We start from the raw sequence: 21,411 nt of genomic DNA on the forward strand, positions 1-21,411 counted from the left end.
CACTGTGATGCACAAGGCAATATTCAAACAAAACCTAAAGGTTCCGTCAAAGAAGATTTTAGATAAAGGGGGAGACGTTAAAGAACATCCTTAAGAGGTTACAAAAACTCAGTGGTGTAGGTGGCCAATTCCAGAGGTTAAGATCTGGAGAAACAGCTGTCAAGGGTAGAATTATGAATATTGAAGATGTGCAAGAATCCAGGATTAAGGAAGCTCAAAGATCTTAGCAAGTTTGAAGAGAATATAGGGATAGAGAGGAAAAAAATCATGGAGGGATTTGAAAGTGATGACCATGTTAAAATTGAAACATCAGGAAACTGTAGGTGAGCAAGCACAGGGACAATGTGGGATGGATGAATGGAACTCGGTGTGAGTTAGAATAGCCAGCAGGGTTCATGCAGGGTCAAGTTCAAAACAGTTTGCTTCAATTAATTGAACTGTGAAACATTGTCTCACAGATCACTGCGCACAAACAAATCACGAATCAATACGCTGAACTCAGAGAACATTCTGTCTCCTACTGTATATTCTTTTCACGAATTGTTGATTTGTTGAAATGACTCCTCCTTCCTTTGAGCTAAATAATCTAATCCTGTGGCCCAGCAAATGTTCCAGTTGAATTCATTCTCATTCTTGCACCATTTAGTGTGTCATGTTGAGGTCATACTGAATTCAGCTCTGAGTAAATGTCTGCCTGCACCAATTTAGATTTCAGGAAGCATGAGCTGAAAGTAGAATCAGCACAATGTCATTCTTACCATATGCTGAATATATTGGAGTGGAAAAGGACCAGTGGGAGGTCTAGAAGCACAGAGAATAAGAGTCAACAGTTATCGAGCTGCATCATAATTGCCGGTGAATATTTTCTCGATAAAAGCTTGTAGGGACAGTCAGACAACTGCAGCCCAAGTGTCAGACCTGTAAAGGTCACAATTGGCCTCAAACAATTTGTTATTTATACCTTCCAGCCCCTTATGGAACACTTCAGGACTCAGCAATTTTGCCACAATACCATTCCATGAAGCAAGCTAGTCATCAAAGTCCTATATCACCATGTATCCCACTGGAGCAAGGTCCCACAACTTTTGTTCCTGAAGATTAATGCATCATGCCTTTGGTTCCCACTTTTTTCATTGGACTTTACAATTAGGATCAGCCAGGCCACCTGCTAATGAAGTGTTCAATGGAAGCAGGCAGATCCTGCTGATGTAATAGTCTTTATTTGAGAGTGGATTCACTATGCTCTGCATTCTCAAAAACATCCACAGTAGAGGAATGGAGGCCTGAGTGATCATTACCTACCTGAACCAACTGATTTCTGTCTAGATAAGCTCTGCACTTGCTAAAGTTACTCTCAAATTGCCAACTGATCAACACTTGATCCATAGCTATGGATTCCATCTCTTTCCCCAGCAACAATCTAAAGTTAAGCCAAATAGTTTGCAACCTTGGCGTCTTATTGATGATCCTCTGATCTCATATTTGTGTCATCAGTAGGAACACTTGTATACAACTAGAAAGATCAAAACATAGAAAACCAGAGCAGGAGTAGGCCCTTTGAGCCTGCTCTGTGATTCACTACAATCATTGCTGATACTCCGTACCCTGTTCCTACTTTCCCCCCATACCCTTTGATCCCTGCAGCTTTCAGAGCTCTATCTAACTCCTTCTTGAAAACATACAATGTTTTGACCCCAACCACTTTCTGTGGCAGAGAATCCCACAGTTCATAACATTCTGGGTGAAGACATTTTTCCTCACCTCAGTCCTAAATGGCTGACCCTGTATGCTCAGACTGTGAGCTATGGTTCTGGACTCCCCAGTTGACAGGCACATCCTGTGTGTTTACCCTGTGTAGTCCTGTTAGGATTTTATCGGTTTCCATGAGATCCCCTCATTCTTCTAAGCTCCAATGAATATAATCCTAACCAATCCAATCTCTCTTCATAAGTCAGTCCTGCCATCCTAGGAATCAGTCTGGTACACCAGCATTGCACTATCACTACAGCCACAGCATCCATTGTCAGATAAGGAGACCAAAACTACACACAATATCATCTCACTAAGGCCCGGTACAACTGCAGCAAGACAACCCTGCTCCTGTACTCAAAGTCCTATCATGCTGAAGGCCAACATTCCAATTGCCTTCCTTTACCATCTGCTGCACTTGCAGATATACTTTCAGCGACAGTTGTTCAAAGACACCTAGGTCTCATTGCACTTCATCCTTTCCTATCTAGTGCCATTCAATAAATATCTACCTTTCTGATTTTACTTCCACATTGTACTTCATCTGCTCTGCCTTGAAGAAGGGCTTATGCCCGAAATGTCGAATCTCCTGCTCCTTGGATGCTGCCTGACCTGCTGCGCTTTTCCAGCAACACATTTTCAGCTTTGTGATACTCACTCAACTTGTTCAAATTTACTCATGATGCCATTGAACTTTTCCCCTGCCTCCGCTCATCTGCTGCTGAAACTTTCACATGTCTTTGTTAACTCTTGAATCAGAATTTCAGAATTGTTACAGCCAAGGAAAAGGGCGTAAGGCTGATTATACTTGCACCAACTCTCTGGATGAGCACCAGGACTTAGTGAAGCAGGGTCTCTGCACTCGAAACATTAACTGTGTCTTTCTCCATAGATGCTGGCAGACCTGCTGAGATTTTCCTAACAATTTCTTGTTTGAGATTATATTTATTCAAGAAATTGTTTGTCTTAGTGCCAATACCTTGCTGTTTCCCCATAATCCTGTTCATTATCTCTGTTTAAAAACTTATTACTACAGTATTTTTTCTCTTGGCTGAACCTATCCCCACCACTGTTCTAGGCAGTACATTCCAAACCAAAACTCATTTTTTGTAAAAATAACTAATTTTCTCACATCTGTGATTAAAGGTAGATCATTGATGTACATATATATATATAATTTTTGGAACTCAAAATAGGGACCAATGTGCGTTGGTTGTTTTTGTGAACAGTATTTTTTTAAAAGAAAATGTCAGAACGCCTTTCACAACAGTGAGTGATCCAGCACTTGTAATAAAGCAGATGATTGTAGACCTCTGTGGTATTAATGGAAATATTTTTACACTTTTAGCTTTGTGACAAGCAGAATAAACCCTCAATTATATTTATGAAGAAATCTGGTTTCTGGATCTTTTTGTTTAAAACCTGATATAAATAAGATAATTAATGGTAAACCTGGCACTGGAACAGGAATTTTAATTTATGTTGCGACTCTGCACACCAAAATGCAGGTCATTAATATAAATCAGAAAGCAAAGTTCCGAAGACCAACTACTGGGGAACTCTACTACAAACCTTCAGAAAGCCTGAAAAATATATATTTACCTAACATTACCTTCTGTTTCCTATCCCTTTGCCAATTTTTTTTCTATGTTGCTACTATCTTTATAGCTTTAAATTAAGGGGTGATAGATATAGGACAGATGTCAAATGTAGTTTCTTTATTCAGAGAGTAGGAGGGGTGTGCAATACTTTGCCTGCAACAGTAGTAGACTCGCCAACTTTAAGGGCATTTAAATGGTCGTTTATTAAACATATGAATGAAAATGGATTAGTGTGAGATAGATAGACTTCAGATTGGTTTCACAGGTCGATGCAACATTGAGAATCAAAGGGCCTGTACTGCGCTGTAATGTTCTATGTTCTACGTTCTATGTTCTATCGTATTTATTCCATTTGTTGTTACTTACCTCTAATGTCTGTTGTGCAACTCAACTATTCCAATGCTTTCCTGTTTGGTCTACCATTTTCTATTCTCCATGAACTTGAGATCAGCCAATCCTTCTGCCAATGTCTTAATTCACAACTAGTTCCAACCCCCTTTCAGCCTGTGTTGCTAATCTACATTAGTTCATAGTCAAATACATTTTGATCTTAAAATACTCATCTTTGATTTTAAAACCGTCAAAGGCTTCCTTCCTCCTTAATTGTTGTAATTTCCTCCAGCTTCACAATCCTCAAAATTATCTGTATGCCACTAATTCTGGCCTTTTGTGCTTTCCTCATTTTAATTGTTGCACAATTGTTAGCCATGACATGAGTTAGGCTCCAAACTCTGGAATTCCCTCTCTGCCGTTATATGTTGCTTTCCTTCTTTAAGATACATCTTGAAAGTTATACATTTAACCAAGATTTTGTTCATCTGATTTATCTTCCTTATGATTTGTTTTTTTTATATATAATGCTGTTGTAAAGCATCTTGAGACATTTCATCTGGTAGATGTTTTCTGATGGTAGCATCTGTTGGAGAGGTTTGCTGGATATGTTAGTGCGGAATGCATCTCCAGTGATCTCCAAGGACATTAAATAGTTGGAGCTGGGCCTGTGGCTCGTCAATAAAGCAGAAGGCCTATTTTAGAGAGCTGCCAGATAATCTATTTTATCAAAGTGCAAGAGCCTCTTTTTGCAGGTAAACACGGGTTCACATGATGAGGAGGATTAGAAGCCCATGGGGTAGGGCAAGAGAGTAAGACTGGACATGCTTTGAGTGGGGAGTCACCTTGTCCTTCACGCATTCACTGGGTGGATATTAATAAGTTAGGTGGATATTAATAAGTTACAATAGGGTGTCCTTTGAAATTAGGGCAGCAAGGCTGCCTTTTGCCTCACCCCCTTCCCTCTGGCCACCTAGTTACATTGTGGATATGTACATAGAGAGGAGCCATAAAACTCTGCCCATTATGTAAAAGTGCTATAAAATGCATTGATCTGTTATTGATATCCTTGCAAAATCTATCATCACCTACTGCTAGTTTCCTTTGGAGACGATAGTCATTCAACTTTATCATTTATGGGATCCCATTATACAAGTGGACCTGGCTCAATAGTAATGTAGAGCAAGGTAGAAACAAAGTAACTGCATTAAATTTGGGCCTGGGAACATCTACATGTTCAGTGCAAACATTGGGGATGATCTTTAAGAACAATTGAAGAACTTGTCATCTCAAGTAATCAGCTTGACTGCAGGTGAATCCAGCTTCAGTGAGTGCAAGATAGTTCTGGAAGTCACCAGCAGCATGCACACACTAAAATCAAATTTGCCACTCTGCACTGAGTCATCGTGTGCACTGTGCCTTCCCACTCCCTTGGAGAAGGCTATGTTAGTTTAAAAGATATTTGTTAGAAAGTTCATTGATTTTTCATGATTTTTATTTTATTCTTTTATCAATTTTGGTTTGGAGCTGTGAACTATGAGCTGAAGATGACCTTTGGACTGTGAGCAGCAGCTTATGTTAAAAAAAAGGAAGAAATACACTATTGTTTGTTTATGAGGGTCGGCCTGAAAGTTAATTGCAGGTTGGATTTTGACAAAAAAGTTCAACAAACACTGCGATACTTAAGGAGAGCAGTTTGGCCATTGATGAGGTCAGTACCTGGGAACTGGTGCTAGCAAGTCTGGGCTGGAAAAGGATAGTCAAACGGAGGGAGAGGTCAGATTCTGAACTGGTTTTTAGACTGCATTTGGAGTTCTGAGAGAAGAATTTTGGCTGTAATTACAGAATATGAAGATTTGAAAGCTCCCTGTCCAACGTCCCATTATCTGCTATTGGAAGTTCAAAGAATAGAAGCTGAGTTATAAGTACAGCTGATTTTTTTTCCTCTGAATGAACTGAAAAAGTGGCACTGATCAATGTCTTCAGAAAATCAACCAAGAAATAATCATGTATGCCCGTGGAACAATGTATCATGAAAATTACTTAAGTTATTTGGCCAGTTTTTTGAAAAAAATTATTCCTTAATTGTGGTTGTTTGCCTGTCTGTCTTTTGTGAGAATGGGGCTGAAAAACAAAGGTTATTAGTTTAAATCATAGACATCGATTAGATCATTTTGTTGTTTAACATTACTCTGCTAAAATTACTGTATTGTTAATAAATTATTAGGTCTTTTGTTTAAGTTACAACCTAGTGTGTAGAATCAATTATTTACAAAATCTGGGATTGATTATTTAAAAATTCTGGTTCGGAAACATTGGAGTCAATTTTGACAGTGTTTGAAGTTTTTAATTCTATCATATTGTGAATATAGAGGTAGGGAGGCTGCTTTGACTCAACTGTTTGTCTCCATGTTACAACACATTTCTGCACATGAACTGATGTGAGTGATATGAGTGAATCACTGTCACTGTTGTTGCCACCTCATACAACTCAGAGTCCCTGGATTTACTGAGCAAACCAGAGTCCCAGCTTATTCAGGAGCACAGAATATTTTGTGAATCAGAATCATATACCCAGAGGTAGAAGGCAGACGACTTCCAAGTTCAGTCAAATGTACATGTGGATAATGAAGAATGAACTTGATCTGGTATGAGTGGGCATGATAAATTTTGGAGTAGGGAATAGAATGCTATTAGTGGAACTCTGTCTTCTGAATGTTTTGACAAAGTTAACACTTTATATCCTAGTCCTGCTGTCAATTTGGCATGTATTTCCAAACTGATTTCCTGCAGCATCTATTCATCTTGCGTTTATCCTAATAGTCTTCAGTTCTATCCATGGCTTGCTATTTATTCCAGTCGTTGTAAAATTTTAGTTGATCAGTGTTTTGTACACTTGTACATCTAGTGCACAAATGCACACTCTCCTCCAATTCTTCTGAATATTTTGAATCCCTGGATAGAAAGAACAGGCTCAAAATTGGTAGTCCCTAGAATAAATGCAGGGAACAAGATGCATAATTTAAGCACACTCTTCTGTCTGATGCCACTCAAGGAATTGAGAAAGACAAGAGAGGAGCTAGATCCCAAATTACAGGTCTTGGTCAATTTGAAGGTATTTAATATCATTTCATGTGAGTGACAACTTCTCAGATGTCAGAGTCCAATAACTGTGTCATTGGTGAGCTGGATCCAGTCACTTTCCTTCTTGCTGGCAAGGTGTAATCATCTTTCCAACCAGCAACTGGCAGACAGAAATAGAGGGTCTGAGGCAAACTGCCAACACTGGAGCTCTGCTTTCTCTTTGGAGGTCAAATAACAACTCATTTAAACTCTTAGAATTCTATATTTAAGCAATTCAAAAGGTCCAATTTCAACCAGGTGACTAGGAGAAGTACCTCAGGTGCTGATGGCCTACCTAAGTGGAAGATTATTAAGCTAACAGTGTTGTTTTCCCACCCACAGCAGAATTTCCATTGCAAGGTAACAAGGCCACTATAAATCCATTGGTGTTGTTTTAGCTTAATAGGTTCTGATGTGTTCCTTTATCCAGAGATGATTAGAGGCAGATGGCTTATCTCCACACTGTCAGCTTTATCTGGAATGTTCCACCAATGTAGGGAGTTCAGAACTTCCTGGAAGTACCATCATGTGATCAACCTCACCCACTTTGGGATTCAAGCAAAATTGTCCATTTTTAAAAGATAAGCAGGGAGAGAGCGACAGAAACAAAGAGACAGCCTAGACTGCACAAACAGCAAAATAATGGAGACTTTACATGGATGAAAACTGATGTGTGTACACATGAAAATAAGGGTTTCTGGAAGGCACTTGATAATATATCATGTAGGAAACTTAATACAACAAGACATCCCAGCGTTGGAGGTAGCACATTAGCGCGGATAGAGGACTGGCTAACTAATTGAAGACAGAGATTTGGGAGGCCTTTTCAAGATACCAAAGTCTAACCAGTGGAATGCCAAGGGGTAATACTGGGGCCACAGTTATTTACAATATAAATACATGACTTGGATGGGGGAAGTAAATGTCCTTTAGTCAAGTTGTAGATGACATAAAAGTAGATGGGATTGGAAATAGTGAGGTTAACACAAAGAGTCTGCAGGGGCATATAGACAAGCTAAGCTAGCATTCAAATTAAGCAGTTAATAGGGAAGGCAAATTGAATGTTGGCCTTTATTTTAAAGGGAATGGAGTATGAAAATAGGTAAGTCTGCTGAAACTGGGCAAGGTACTAATCAGACCACAGCTGAAGTACTGTGAACAGTTTCGTACCCTTCTGTAAGAAAACAGATACTGGCACTGGAAGCTGTCTGGAGAAAGTTCACTGGGTCGTTTGCAGGTATGGAAGAATTGACTATGAGTTTGGGTTGAGTAGGTGTACTCATTGGAGTTTAGACAAATGAGAGGCAACCTTATTGAAACATTCAAGATTCTGCGGGGGCTTGACAGGATAGATGCAGAGAGATTGTTTTCCCAAGTGAGAGTGTCGAGAACCAAGGTACATTAACCCAGAATAAGGGATTGGCCCTTTAGCACACAAATGAGGAAGAACTTTTTTCATGTAAATTTCTTCATGGCAAAGGGCTGGTCAGGCTGAATCATTAAGTATATTCAAAGCTGAAATAGATAGAGTTTTAATTAATTCATTGATAAAGGAATTGACGGTTATGGGAAAAAGCCAAGAAAATGGAGTTGAGGATTATCAGGTCAGTTAGGAACTCTTGATTAGTCTTGGTGGGCTAAGTGGTCTACTTCTGCTCCTATATCTTATGACTGAATTCAGGGATATTTGTTTAGCATGTGATTGTAAAGTGACAAAACTGGAACTGAATTATAGTATGTGTATTATAGGGATGAACGTTTGTGGCTTTTGGAATACTGTCTCAGACTGCCTAATGCTGCTTCTCCTTGTGAATGGTTGAATAAATGACCATTACCTGAGTTTGAGTTTCCTGGTGCCTTGTCAATTTGCAACACAGTATAATTTTAAATGTAGGACGCGAGGCCTTGGAGTATGAAGTGGGATGATAAAGAGACATGCGCTATCTACAAGGGATAAAAATACTCTACAGATCAACGCTGCAAGGTAGTAACAGCAAATAGCCCCCAGGTAACATTGAACATAGAACAGTATAGCACAAAAACAGGCCCATTAGCTCATGATGTTGTGCCGAACATGACACTAAATCAAACTAATCTCTTCTGCCTACCCATGGTCCATATTCTTCCATTCATTGCATATTCATGTGCTCCACCACCAGCCCTGGCAGCATGTTCCAGACTCCAACCACTCTCTGTGAAAAAAAACTTATCCCTCACATCCCCTTTGAAATTGCCCCTCTCACCTTAAATGCATGCTCCCTAGTATTAGACATTTCAACTATTGGAAAAAGATTCTGACTGTCAACACTATCTATGCATCTTATAATTTTATAGACTTCTGTCAAGTCTCCTCTCAGTCTCTGCTGCTCCAGAGAAAACAACCTGAGATTTTCTAGCCTCTCCTTATAGCTCATACCCTCTAATCCAGGCAGCATCCTGGTAAACCACTTCTGTACCCTCTCCAAAGCTTCCACCAACCTTCCTATAACGTGGCAACCGGAAATGAATGCAATACTTTAACTGTGGCCTAACCTAAGTCTTATAAAGCTGCAAAATGACATTCTTGTACTGAATTCCACGACCAATGAAGACAAGCATGCCGTACACCTTTGGCACCCATCCACCTGCGTGGCCACTTTCAGGGAACTATGGACTTGAACCCCAAGATCCTTCTGTATACATCAATGCTATTCAGAGTCCTGTCATTAGTTGTATATTTTCCCTTAATATTTGATCTCCAAAGTGCAACACCTCACACTTGCCCAGATTAAACTGCATCTGCCATTTCTCTACCCATATCTGCAAATGATCTATATCCCAATGTATCCTTTGACAGCCTTCTACACTACCCACAGCTCCACCAATCTTTGTATTGTCTGCAAACCTACTAACCCACCCATCTACATTTTCATCTAAGTCATTTATATATCACAAACAGCAGAGGTCCCACTATGGATCCCTGCAGAACACCACAAGTCATGGACCTCTAGCTAGAAAAACACCCTTTCACTGCCACCCACTGACTTCAGTGGGTAAGGCAATTCTGAATCCATGTGGCTACGTCACCATGTATCCCCTGTATCTTAATCTTCTGGATGAGCCTACCATGAGGGACCTTGCCAAAAGGGACCTTACTAAAATCAGTGTAAACAACATCCACTGCTTATCCTCATCAATCACCTCCTTGAAAAATTCAATCAAATTAGTAAGACATGACCTTTCCCTCTCAAAGCTATGCTGACTGTCCTTAATTAGGCCATGCTTTTCCAAATGTATCCCTAAGAATTCTCTTGAGTAGCTTCCCAACCACAGATGTTCAATGACAGTTCAATGACAAAAATGATCAAGGTGAGTGAATGCATTACGAAATGCCAGAACCAACCAATTGAACCATTAGCCTCACACACTGATAAACTCACCAATATCTGCCTTACTCATTTATCTATAATCTGTATCAACCATGCTGCAAACATCAATTTTCATAACTTTACCTTACCCTTACACGTCACATTGCTGCAGGCTTCCCAGTCACATCTCACAACTTAGGCAAAAGTGAGGACTGCAGATGCTGGAGATCAGAGTCTAGATTAGAGTGGTGCTGGAAAAGCACAGCAGGTCAGGCAGCATCCGAGGAGCAGGAAAATCAATGTTTCTGGCAAAATCTCTTCATTAGGAATGAAGCAATTTGCACACACTGCAGCTAACTCAACTAGAACAGTCACTTCTTCCAAGCACATTGTACAGCACTGACTGTCAAACTTACCTTTTTCCTTTAGGACTTTTCCTTTAGCACATAACCAAAAGCAGCAATACCTAACTAATCGAGCACAGGCATGGTCTGTGCTTGCTATCACAGGTGTGGTCATGATAAATACTGTGATAAGAAAGAGCTTTGGCTGCATGGTGGGCCTGGATTGGGACTCTTGCGATGTCAGTGAGGGGGTAGCAGTGGAGCCTGGGATATCTTGGGGTATCGACTGGACCTGGAACAGGGACTCATTACAGCCTGAAGATGGGAGCACCTTACAAAAACCTATGACAGCCTAAGAAAACCCAGAGCCATGCTTGACAAGAAGGACTATTAAGCTGAACATTATTTCCTATTTTTCTGCCCTTACATTTTTTTGTCAATTAAACACAAGATGAAGCACAATTTAAGTAATTTATTTTTATTCATTTTGCAGTCCAAAATGGCACTGGATTGTGGCGACAAAACATCTTTCACTGTATTTTCCAAATACATGTGACAATAAAATCATTCATTGATGGAATGTTGCTATTTTATCTTATTGTTTTCTGAGGCTGAAGTCCAGGCTGCGAAGTAAAATATCTGATGTATTATTCCTCACTCTGATTGAAGCATGATACCTTAAACATCTTAAGACAAAATTTTCTCCAGGTTTCTCTCCCAATCTGTTTCTCCCTCTGCAAGCAGTTTGTCTTGCTCTCTGTCATCTGTCCTGACACAGAGCAGCACAAGGTAGATACAAACAACAGTACGCATGAAGTGGGTGATTAAGTGAAGTGGGCAAGTGGCTGAACTGGGTAGCTAGGTGAGACTATATTTCAAACTGTCTAACATTTCCAACTTAATTCCAGTGTGCTCGGTAAAATCTCCAATGTCAGTTCAAAGTCAAAGACATTCATTGAGGGTACTTAACAAGGAATCAAGCCACCAAACGTTTAACCTTGCTGGACAATTTTCACAAACATCCTTAAGCCAAGACATCTGCATGTCCCAACATGGATGTCAAGAAAAAAAAGTTCCAGTCTTTGATAATTCAGAGAATGGAAGATTTTGGCTCTTTTTAAACTTAATGCGGTTGAATTATGCCATTGCACATGATTAGTTTCAATGATTGTCAATTATTAATAAAGTTAAACATTAAAAAGGAATAACACACCATGGCATGTCACAAGGCAGAAGTAATAAAGTATTAGTTGATTCTAAATTGAAATAAGCAGACCTCAAAATTAGCTCAACATTAAAATTGATGTTGAAAACTAGCATCAATAATAAAATTTAACCAACATACTTTAATAATAGCATCACAATAGTAAAAAGTCTACACAATAAATAGATTAAGGAAAATCCTCACAATGGTCCTGCTGGAGAATAACAGGAAAGTCAATTCAATTAACAGAAGAAAATATACAGAATTACTTAACCATGAAAAAATGTGAGCTCGGCACTGAATGTGAAGAACTAACTAGTAATTGGTGAGCTATAGGTTTTGTAAATATGTTCACTACTTTCGTTTATCAGGCCATTAAAATTTTAAAAGAATTTTTGAAGAATAGCATTCGAAGGCAATATTGGTTGGGATGGAGACAGATCTGCACGCAAGTTAAGAATAAGATGTAAAGGCTAACTATAGAACATAATATAGTTACCAAATCAACATTCTGTCATGACATGACAACATCCTTCTTTCTCACTTATGTTAGACTGAAATGAGACATCACCAATACTCGGCTATGTTTTATGATATCATTTTTTAACTTCTCCAGTTTGTTGTCATGACAGTAATTTTATTAACTAATGTGTCATTAGCCAACACTGAGGAAGATGGATATTACACATTTTTTGGTGGTGTTAGGTCTCTTCAATTGATTTGGATTTTTGACAGTTTTATCTTTCTCCTTTCCTGTTTAAAGCTGATCTCTGCTTTAACATTTTGTGGTTGTTCTGTTTATTCTCTATAATTCTTCCACTACGTTGGCAGACTGTCTTGAAAACGTGTTGGGATTATACACTTGGGTAAAACCGAATCTCTGAGCAATTTTCTTTGGTTTATTTCAAATTACTTTTGTATCTGTATATTCCTGGTGGTTGATTGAAGCACTAACAGTTATAGGAACACAGGAAAGAAGCTGTCCAGTGAAAACGGTAAGTCACATATTGAGGAAAATAGTGACAAAAGTTCATTTTTAAACACTTTGCTGAAAACGTTAATTTTAATGAGGGTGGCCAGGAAGCAATTCCTGTCCACGTTAAATAAAGGCCTGTATTTGCTGTTCTGACAGTCAAGGATAATAGATATCTGGAATAATTTACTGCAGATAGGGCAGAAGAATATGTGTCAGGACTTCGTCATTTATATTTCAGCTTTATCCTGATAAATAGCCTCCTTCAATTTCTTTACTTTAAACGTCAAATGCTAATAGGATCTTTTGTGTCTGGGGAGGAAGTATTGTTTTGCAACAATAGTGACATTACAGTCAGTACATTTAAATGAATATATCTAGTGATGTCATCTGTTGGGTTTCCGACCATATATTGGATACATCACCCTCAATTCGTAATAATATGCATTTAACACAGTCATAATGTTAAGTTTTGACATAGTTCTTCTAGTTGACTCTCCCAATGTCTCAGTGAGTTAATAATGTGTGTAACTAAGTTATATGACCCAGGATGGCCTCAAGTTCAATCACCAGTCTGTGTGGATTAATATCTCTCAGCTGCCACAATCTTTGAGGCAATAAAGTGTCTATGTATAAGAATGGGGTTCTTGTTTCTAGTGGAAATTCCACAGTAGTACTCAGAAATCATATTTAGTTTTCATAGTCATGAGGGTTGCCTGACCTTCTGGACAGTGAGTGGGAAATTGGCACCTGTAAGAATTTGGCCTATGACTCCTTGAGAGGACAAGTAAGAGTAAATAAATAGTTCGAGAACACATTGTAAGTGATGAAAGGGACAAGTCTTTGTCATCCATAAGAATGTAAGGGGAAAGAACTTTAAATCTGATGTTCTAACTTCACAGAAAATTGATGGACTCTCTAAAGAAGCAGTAAGAATGTCTCTTTCCAAATTTACTTCAGGATTTTCAACAATCTTGAGCAAAGACATTTGGGTAGGACATTACAAGAGCCCCTCAGAAATTCTACCTAGGGAAATTTATTATTGTGGCTGAAGAATTCAGCCTCTTTTTCATACTTCAAATTCATCTGCCCATCTTTACACAATGGGCCTAATTGGCTGAGTTTGTGTTGCACCACATTGTCCTGTATTGATTTTCACTGTGAAGGCAGCAGGTTTGCTTATCTAATCATACCAAACTTGCCTCATTAGCTACCTACTGAGCCTCGAAGACAGCACTCAAGCCTTATTACAGCCTCGTATTACCATGCACCATTTTCATAACAATGTGCTACTGTTGGGATATCCTGGAGGCAACCAGCAACCAATATCATTTGCACCTGTTGCATCTTAAATGCCCATCGTGTAGTCCACAAGCACTGTCAAGTTGAAGCTGCCCTGCATGGTTGCTGAAATTTATCCTAATCATATCAGACAGGGGATAATCATATCATATCAGCTCCCTGCTTTATTGACAAAAACTTGGAGAGCTGTGGATTCGGGTAGTGCACAGGTGGGTCCCTTTTTCACTCGAACCAACAGAGGAACCACAGTCCATGCCTACCTGGTCTGATTCTAACTTTGTTAGAGCCATCTGGAAGAATTCCCAACAATGTAAGAAGAAGGTCAATGGCTTTCTTAAATGCCAGTTTATGTGATACCATACACTTTTTGAGACCTCACACTATCTCTGCTACTGTGCCCACCTCTCAACAAGGCTCATGCTCAAATCTTCTAACTGTTCCCGGCAACATCTTCCCTCATTTGCTGTTACCCAGTCCAGCCCCTGACATCATGAGCCCTGCATGCCCTCTGTGCTGCCTTCTTATTCATTCGGGGTACATTCCCACCAACACTAAAAGTAACTTTCATCTCCCCTGATGCTTGCATCAGTCTCATTCCATGAAGAAAACAATCCTCAATAGTTTAACGAAAGCGTTAAACCAGTTGGTTGGTTGTCTGATATTCAGCTCCGTACCTCTTATATGGAGAGTATCCTGACTTTGACCACTCTGAGCGGCAGACTGATGTGTCTCAGTCTGGTATTGAAGGCTGCCCTTGACCTGCTGTGCTGGGACATGCTGACCAAAGACAATTGTCCATTACTGAGGCCCACTGACAACTATGACTAGCTTCTGGCCTGTGTCAGTGCTAATCAACAAAGCATGACAGCAGTAATATGAACCTGCAAAAAGGCAAGGTAATACAATGTCTTGAGCATGCAGGTAGGCCGAGACTGATTGAGCAGTTTGACAGTGAGTGAAGAGCCTTGAGATGCAGCATAGTCTAGTCAATGAGCTGAGTGTGTATCCCTAAGTGCACAGTGTCCTTGGTACTGCATTACAATGATAGTTGGTAGTGCAGCCGGAGGTGCAACATTGAAGTGTAGAAGGATTTGAGCTATAGGGAGAGGCTGAACAGACTGGGGCTGTTTTCCTTGGAGCGGGTAACCTTACAGAGGTTTACAAAATTATGAGGGGCATGGATAGAATAAACAGACAATGTCTTTTCCCTGGGATGGGGGAGTCTAGAACTAGAGGACATAGGTTTAGGGTGAGAGGGGAAAGATACAAAAGACACCTAAGGGGCAACTTTTTCACGCAGAGGGTGGTGCTTGTATGGAATGAGCTGCCAGAGGAAGTGGTGGAGGCTGGTTCAATTGCAACATTTAAGAGGCATTTGGATTGGTATATGAATAGGAAAGGTTTGGAGGGATATGGGCCGGGTGCTGGCAGGTGGGACTAAATTGGGGTGGGATATCTGGTCGGCATGGACAGGTTGGACCGAAGAGTCTGTTCCTGTGCTGTACATCTCTATGACTCTATGTTCCATGATGGTTCTCAAGTTGGCTCATATTGGGTGCCAAAGTCCATGGACTTGGGTTGGGTGTGGCCAGTGCTGCTGGAGCATTCCCTGGTGCCTGTTGTCCAATGTGGAGGACCTGCAGAGCAGGCAGCAAGCTGAAGTTGCTGGGTACCCGTCCTGACTTCTATGTCAGAAACCCTGGTTAGATCTCACCACATCTTAGGAATGAAATATTGGTCTAAGAAGGAGTACAATGTGGGTTTACAAGAATGATACCTGGAATTCTAGAGTTAAGTTATAAATAGAAATTTTCTTTAGAATTTAGAAGGATAAGGGGTGACCTGATCAAAATCTTCAAGATATTAACAGGAAAAGATGGGGTATAGAGATAAATCATTTCCACCTTTAGTAGCAGCTTCCACTTCATCAGCCTCATGAGCAAGTAAGTGCTGCATTGTCACAGATATTGTCTTTCAGATGAGAAGCTAAAATGAACCCTTGTTTGTACTTTCAGTTAAATATAAATAATCCAGTGACACTGGTTTTGAAGAAAAGCAGGTCAGTTATCCTTGGAGTCATGGCCAATATTTAATGCTCAATCATCATCATTAACTTGGATCGTCTGATCAATACCACATTTCTGTTTGTGGGAGCCTGCTATGCTCAATTTAGCAGCTACATTTCTGATATTGCAGCAGGGACTGTAATTCATGGGCTCCTCCTGAGTATGTACATCTCAATAAAGAAAATATTGGTTAAGTATACAACTATTCTTATTTATCTTGTGATTGTGGATCTAGAATTATGCCCAGCACACTATTAAAAAAAATCCCTTTCACTTTTGAGTCATGAGGTTAATTTTTATTTGTTAAGATGTTAAGCTGTGATAATCACAGTTTTTTTCTGAAACTAGTTGATAGCTGTTTACCAAACTTGCTGATCAATGTGATGGAATCAATGAGAAGAAATCCTCGTGTTCTCGTCCTGGTCCTATGATTTCTAAGACTGAATGCTGGCATTGGAGGGTAAGAGTTTCTTAATTTATGTATAAATCCAATCTTGTTTGTTTATACAACATAGACCAGTGTGCACAGGAACAGGCCCTTCAACCCACCATATCTGTACCAACCTTAATGTCATTCTATACTAATCCCATGGGCCTGAACAAGGTCCATATCCCCCTATTCCTTGCCTGTTCATTTGTCTGTATAAATGCCTCTTAAACATTGCTATTGTATCTGTTTCTATCGTCTCCTTTGGCAGCATGTTCCAGGCAATGACTATCCTCAGTGTAAAGGTTTGCTTCACACATCTCTTTTAAACATTCCCCCCTCACCTTAAACCTCTGCTCTCTAGTATTGACCTGTCATAATTTTATATACTTCAATCATGTCACCCCTTAGTCTTCAGTGCTCCAACAAAAGTAATCCAAGTTTGTTTAAGTTGTCCTTATATCCAATATTCCAATCCAGGTAACATCCTGGTAAACCTCTTTTGCACCCTTTTCAAAGCTTCCATACCCTTCCTATAATATGGTAACCACAACTGTGCATAATTCTCCAAATGTGGCCTAATGGAAGTTTTATACAGCTGCAACATGACCTGCTAATCTTTCTACTGAATGCCCCAACTGATGACTGAAAATATGCTGTATGCCTTCTTTATCACCTTACTCACTTGTGTTGCCACTTTCATGGAGTTATGGACTTGCACACAAAGATCCTTGTATGTATCAATGCTTTGAAAGGTCTTGCCATTTACTATATGCTTTCTTCTTGCATTTGACCTCTCAAAATGCATCACCACACACTTGCCCAGATTAAACACCATCTGCAATTTCTGTCCAACTTTCCAACTGGTCTATGTTTTTGACAACCTTCCTCACTATCCACACCTCTTGTCAAATTTCATGTTGTCTGCAAACTTACTAATCGGAAAACCTACAATTTCATCCAAATTATTTATATATATCACAAACAACAGAGGACGCAGCACTGATCCTTGCTAAACACCACTGGTCACAGCCGCCCGTCAGAAAAACACTCCACCACAATTACCCTCTGTCTTCTAAGACCAAGCCAATTTTATATCCAGCTTACAAACTCATTGTGAATTCTATGTGACTTAATCTTCTGGACCAGATGATCATGAGGGACCTTGTCAAAGGCCTTAGTAAATCCATGTAGACTATATTCACTACCCTACCCTCATCAATCATTTGTCACTTCCTCAAAAAAACTCAAACAAATTTATGAGACAAGATTTTACCTGCAAAAAACCATGTTACCCTTCTTAAACAAAGGAACAACATATGCTATTCTTGAATCTACTGGGACCTCAGCTGTGGCTAAAAAAGATACAAAGATCTCTATTAAGGCCCCAGTAATCTCCTCCCTTGCCAACCTTACTATCCTGGAATAGATCCCATCAGACTCTGGGCATTTACCTTATTTAATGTTGTTAAAGACATCCAACACCTCCCCCTTCTCCATACTGAAATGCCCTAGAATATCAAGGGACTTCTCCCTCAGTTTAGCATCAATATTTTCCATCTCCCTGGTGAATACCGATGCAAAGTAATATGTTTAACTACATTATTTTCCTATTTCTGGCTGCACTAGCATGTGGCGCTGTGATTAAAACCTGAGAGAACCTGCTTTTCTACTTCCTAAGTAACTCCTAATTTCCCTTTGCAGGACCTCTTCTCTCTTCTGGCCTATATTTTTGGTACCAATATGACCTACTGGCTCACAGTCCCCTTTCAGAAGGTCCTGTGCCCACCTAGAGACCTCCATTACCTGGTACTAGGGAGGCAACACACCATTCTGGAGTCTCAGTTGCAGCCACAGAATTGCATGTCTATGCACCTGACTATAGAATCCCCTAGCCTACACTGTCACCTTCCCTGGTGTACAACAGAGCCAGTTCTGGTGCCACTGATCTGGCTGCTTTGGTTGCTTTTCCCTGTGATGGAGAGGCCATCTCCTCCAACAATATCCAAAACAGTGTATCTGTTTGAGAGGGGTATAACCACAGGGAGCTCCTGCACTGCCTGCCTGTCCCTCTTGGCATCACCCAATTATCTAACGAAACCTTTGGTGTTGCCATATCCCTGAAACATCTGTCTATAAAATTTTCTGCCTTCTGTATGCTCCTCAGTTAGTTGAACTGCCGCTCCAACCGATCTATGCGGTCTGAGAGGAGCTGCAAGTGGACACACTTCCTGCTGGCATAGTTGTCAGGGACTTCTCCCGGATCTCCCCTGATTTCAGAGGAGGAGCATACCACTCCACTCACTGCCATTACTATCCCTCTAGTAACTACTGGAGGAAAAGAAAAGACCTTACCTTGCTGTAGCTTAGCGCTACTTGCCTTATTCAGCAAAGTCCAATGTTGAAAAGTCTGGCGCTGGAAAAGCACAGTAGGTCAAGGCAGCATCTGAGGAGCAGGGGAGTCAACATTTGGGGCATAAGCCCTGTGTCCGGAATGTTGGGGGGGGGAAGGTGGGAGTTGGAAGGTTGGATCTGGAATGAGGTGGGGAAGAGGGGAGATGAAGAAACTGGTAAAATTGACACTGATGCCGTGCGGTTAGAAGGTCCCAAGGTGAAAGATGAGGCGTTCTTCCTCCAGGCGTCGGGTGGCTAGAGTTTGGCAGTGGAGGCTCAAGGCTTGCAGGTCCTTGGTGGAGTGGGAGGGTGAGTTGAGGTGGTCCGCAACAAGATGGTGAGGTTGTTTGATCCATGTGTCCCAGAGATGTCCTCTGAAACGTTCCGCAAGTTTGCATCCTGTCTCCCCAATGTAGAGGAGAGCACATTGATTAGATGTTTAGATGTGCAGGATAATCTCTGCCAGACACGGAAGGATTATTTGAGGCCTTGGATGGAGGTGAGGGGGGGAGGTGTGGGCGCAAGTTTGAAACCCCTCGGGCGGTGGTTTTACACCTCTTTCTTAATCTCGCAAAGAATTAAGGGATATGGGGAGAGTGTGGATTAGATTAGATTAGATTACATTAGATTAGATTACTTACAGTGTGGAAACAGGCCCTTCGGCCCAACAAGTCTACACCGACCCGCCGAAGCGCAACCCACCCATACCCCTACATTTACCCCTTACCTAACACTACGGGCAATTTAGCCTGGCCAATTCACCTGACCTGCACATTTTTGGACTGTGGGAGAAACCGGAGCACCCGGAGGAAACCCACGCAGACACGGGGAGAATGTGCAAACTCCACACAGACAGTCGCCTGAGGCGGGAATTGAACCCGGGTTGCTGGCACTGTGAGGCAGCAGTGCTAACCACTGTGCCACCGTGCCACCATTAGTGATGTTGAAATGCCCATTAGTCATGATTGCATCCACTCCTATGTCTTATGGTCTTATGGTGGCAAGGGAACGTGCCGTGAGTGGAGGGTGGGTTGGTGGGGGGCATGGACCTAACGCAGGAGTCACTGAGGGAATGATCTCTGCAGAATGCTGATAATGGTGGGGAGGGAAGTATATCTCTGGTGGTGGGGTCTGACTGTAGATGGCCAAAATGGGCGAGGATGATGCATTGTATCCAGAAATTGGTGGGGTGGAAGATGAGGACCAGGGTAGGGGGGGGGGTTGGCGTTCCATATTTGTTGTGGTTGGATTGGTGCAGTTCAAGGGCAGAGGTGCAGGAAGTGGAGGAGATAGACTGGAGGGAATTGTTGACTACTTGGGTGGGGAAATTGTGGTCCTTGAAGTAGGAGGCCATCTGGGATTTTCTGATGTGGAATTGCTCCTCCTGGGAGCAGATATGGCTGAGACGGATGAATTGGGAGTAAGGGATAGCATTTTTACAGGAGGGATTTGGAAGGAAGTGTAGTCCAGGTAGCTGTGGGAGTCGGTGGGTTTGAAGTAGAGGTCAGCATTGAGTCGGTCACCGGAAATGGAGACGGAGAGGTCCAGGAAGAGAAGGGAGGTGTTCGAGATGGTCTGTACCAATGAGGGACCTAGAGGACAGGAACAACTGAACCTCAGCTTTTTCAATTGTCCAATCAATTGATTGAGATTCTTTCATCATGTTTAGATGGGGTTGGGGTTACTGCATGGATAAACTAACTGATCATGGTGCTGTGATACAGAAAGCCATTCAAGTGGGGGGAGAGAAAGGAATCTAGTTGTCATGGGTGAGTCAATACAGGGCTGGACAGCATGCTCCAGAGGAAACAACATGTGTCCAGACGGCTTTGGGATCTCGGCTTGTAGCTGGACAGGAACTTGTGGGAGGGATAGAACCTAGTTATTGTTGTCCATGAAGGTACAAATGAGATAAACAGCACAAAGAAGGAGATTCCATGTAGTTGGTACATAGAGTTTGGAGCCAAATTAAGAAGCGGAATATAAAGGTCATGATTTCTGGATTATTACTTGAATCATGTGCAAATTGGTATAGGCTTACCCAGCGAGATATATACATGGCTCAAGACCTAGTTAGATTCAAGCTTTTAGCCTGTCAGCTCCAGTCCTGGGGATAATGGGACCTAAACCAAAAGGACAATCTTCACCTGAACTGCTCTGAGGATGGTTTACTTGTGAGCCACATAACAAGGAAAGTAGAGGGGTAAAGGATTGAATTTAGAAAAATATGGTAAGTAGAGACAAAACGTAAATACAAATGGATTAGTATGAGAAATGAAAGACTGTGACAGGAAAGGATAAAAAGAACAAATCTAAGAGAAAATCAACAGATAACACTAGAATTGACAAAGGGATTAAAAGGAAAAAAACTAAAGGATCTGGATGTAAATGCATGATGCGTTGTATCCAGAGATTGTGGGGTGGAAGGTGAGGACCAGAGTTTTTTTATCCTTGATGTAGTTGGAGGGGTGGGGCTCAAAGGCAGAGAATTCAAAACAAAAGAGAAGAATTGAGAGCATAAACAGAACTATATATATATTTATAATATGAT

The sequence above is a fragment of the Chiloscyllium plagiosum genome, chromosome 2 (genome assembly GCF_004010195.1).
Source record: "Chiloscyllium plagiosum isolate BGI_BamShark_2017 chromosome 2, ASM401019v2, whole genome shotgun sequence".
NCBI lineage: Eukaryota > Metazoa > Chordata > Chondrichthyes > Orectolobiformes > Hemiscylliidae > Chiloscyllium > Chiloscyllium plagiosum.